Source organism: Mus pahari, chromosome 18 (genome assembly GCF_900095145.1).
Source record: "Mus pahari chromosome 18, PAHARI_EIJ_v1.1, whole genome shotgun sequence".
NCBI classification, from domain to species: domain Eukaryota; kingdom Metazoa; phylum Chordata; class Mammalia; order Rodentia; family Muridae; genus Mus; species Mus pahari.
This window is the reverse complement of record NC_034607.1, coordinates 45,637,559-45,641,019: the sequence shown is the minus strand read 5'-3', so window position 1 is coordinate 45,641,019 and position 3,461 is coordinate 45,637,559.

The following is a 3,461-nucleotide window of genomic DNA, read 5'->3' as shown; positions in this document are numbered from 1 at the left end:
CTTGGTTTTCTTGTGTTTTGCAAAATGTATCTTGGGTATTCTAAGTTTCTGGGCTAATATCCGCTTATCAGTGAGTGCATATCTAGTGACTTCTTTTGTAAATTTATCTTTTAAGACTGCAAATAAATAAATGCAACATTTTTTGCAGCCTTTAGATATTCACATTATTTCCTTCCTTTTATTGAAAATAGATTTTTCCCCTCACATAATACATCTTGATTATGGCTTCCCTACCCTGGAGTAGGAAGTCTTCCACTTTCTTCCCCCTCTCCTCCTATCTGGATCTACTTCCTTTCTTTCTCTCATTAGAAAACAAACAGTATTCTAAGGGATAATAATAAAGTATAGTAAGGCAAAACAGAAGATAACACCTCAAAAATTGGACAAAACAAACAAAAGGAAAAGAGCCTAAGAGAAGGGACAAGGACCAGAGACCCACTTCTCTACACACTCAGGAGTCCCATAAAAGCACTCACCTGGAAGCCACATGTGTATGCGAAGGCCGTGGTCCTGACCTGTGCAGGCCCTGTGCTTGCTACCTCAGAGTCTGGGATCCTACGAGCTTCAATCATGTTGACTAGAGGGCCTTGTTCTCCTGGTGTCCTTCATTCCGGTCCTTACAGTCTCTCTGCCTCCTCTTTGGCAGGGTTCTTGAGAGACAGAATTTGCAACATTATTATTTTAAAGAGCAATATCAATTTAGGAAATATCTTATGAATGGTAGGCTATTTTAGGCTTTAGAAAAACAGTAAAAACTTAAATGCTATATGTATACTTCTTTGTATTTCAATATTTTGCCCTGAATTATGTTTGACTCTCTGTTTGCTACACGACTTATGGCTCCATGAAAGACACTCAGATGTATCAGGATTCTGATGCTTTATCTGTCAACAACATTTTATTTTTGCTTTATCATTTTTTATTTTATTTATTATTATTATTATTTTATTGTTTTAAACATATTTCTCAGGTTATTTTCTGTCTTTTAAATGATGCCCCAATATTTGTATTTGTTTCTTTCTTTCTGTCAGTCTTATTTTGCTTTTGATTTTTTTGGGACAGGATCTAATTATGTAGCTCACACTGCTCCCCAAACTATTTCAACATTCTCCTGCCTCAGTCTTGAGTACTGGAATTACAGGCACACATGGCCAAGCTTCTTTTTTTCCTTGAAAACACAATTTTCTGTGGCCTTTCCTTCTCTCTTAACTTCATTTGGCTTACATATATTAGAGCAAATCTCAGGATCGTATCATTTTACCATGTGCATCTAAAAATGTGGGTGTTCTCCTACATAACCACAATGACATTACCACACTTGTTGGTACAAACAAAAAGTTATTGGTAACATGAATTATATGACCACATCCAAACATCTCCCTTATCTCCAGAATGTTAAAATGCAGTTGGTTTGTTTAAATAACAACCTAAACAAGTCGTATACTTACTGAACTGCTCAGGACTGCAGAAATGGCTTGAGACCAGACAACCCCAACCTTGGAAGCAGGTAAGAGACCACTGAGAAGATCTGCTTTCGGAGGTACCTGGGATGGTTTTAGCTCTTCTTAGCTACTACACGATAGTGCCTCTTTAAACACAACCTCACATACGGACTAAAAGTTAAGGGATCCCAGGACTTATACATTTATGGGTGTCACTTTGTAAAGAGCAATTCTGTGTCCTCTACTCCTTCCTGGTTCAGGAAAAGTCAAAGGACATCCTCTTCAAACTGAAGTTTAGTTATACCTAGGCCCTGTTAAGGCTTTGACTGGAAAGCCATTAGAAATAACCTTTCCCCCCATTTTCACAGGTATATTATCTGTTTATATCAAACCTTCTGCCCACTTCTCTGTTCTCAACAACGTAGATCTTGTACTGGAGAGTAGGAGCTTATTCTGTGCTGATATTTGACAACTATGCTATAATAAATGCCAGCATCTCTAGTGTTAAGAATTTAGCCTATAAAATCATTTCTAATGCAATCTTGAAAATTGCCCAATCCACCTATAAGTCAGGATTTCACCATCTGGGATCTTGGTGAAAGATGGGCCTAATCCAAAAGGCTCACCTCAATTGTATTTTCTTTAGCTTTAGAAGGAAAAGCAATTACCAATAAAAGAATGGAAGGGGCCTCTTCTATCAATATATAATGGGAACCATGGGGGAGCTCCCCCCACCCCCGCTTTTCCAGCTGACTTCAAATACTTTTGTTTTTTAACCTACCAGTGAGCTAGGTTCTCCTGGCTTTGAATTACTAGCCAGCGAGGGTCACAGTTGCTGGGAATTTCATAAAACAGAATTCCCCAGGGAATTTCAACAGAGGTGCTCAGGAAGCCAAAACCCCCTCAGCTCTTTGGCCCAACTATAAAGCCCAGCTCGCGGAGGCACCTCCTACGCATGCGCTATGCACCTCGCCTCAGCTGAGGCAGCAGCAGCAGTGCTCTCTGCCCAGATGCAGTCTGCAGCTGAGAATCACTGGGACTGTGTGGGGGTCTCCATCACCTGCTGACTTCGCAACCTTTCTCTTCCTCAGACTCCTCTTTGTTCAAGAGATTTTCACAAGACCTTGGTATATAGCTACATAAAATAGGTATATAAAGAAACATTTGCTGGTAAATCATAAATGAATTTATTATACGTCAATTATACGCACGTGTGTGTATACACACACATACATATATCCACTAATTAAAGAGATGATTTGATACAAATGAGACGAACGTACTTGTTTATTTTCACATAAAGAATGAAATCTTGGATGGATATTTGATCCTTCAAGACACAGAGTATCTCTAAATTGTTTCAGAGCTGATCAAGATTTTGCTTTTATAAATATCAATGCTGAGAATGGCACTTCAAATGTCCCTTCTTACAGGACAAATGGCAGAAACAAGTTTAGAGCTATTGCAGAAATTGTTGGAGATTCCGTTTTAATTCAAAGTCAAAATCCACTTAATAATTTTTTTAAATGAAATTCAAGTCCACTACCCAAAAGACAATTTTGAAAAAAATCAAATAATCCAAGATAAAAACAACCCAAGGATATACTAATTTGATATTTACATGCTCAGAAACCATTGTGAGAAAACATTTGTTTTCTATAATTAAACTATTCTGTTTCTGTAAGAGCAGGAAACTCTGTGTGCTCCAGAGTGAAAATTCATCACATGTGGTCCTCTTGAGTCTGGGCTAAGATAGCTTTCACTGGTGGTGTGGGCTGGGTTAGCACGCCCAGTAAGCTTACCGCGTGCGCGCAGAGAGAAAGCTGCAGATAAGTCACAAAATTCAACAAAGTGACAAACAGCTTGGGTTCACGATGTGACAGATTTTTTTTTTTTTTTTGACAGCTTTAAAACCTTTATTTACTTGTTTGTTTGTTCATTTCTTTTTTATTTTTTTTTATTTTTTTTATTATTATTTTCTTTATTTACATTTCAAATGCTATCCCGAAAGTTTCCCAT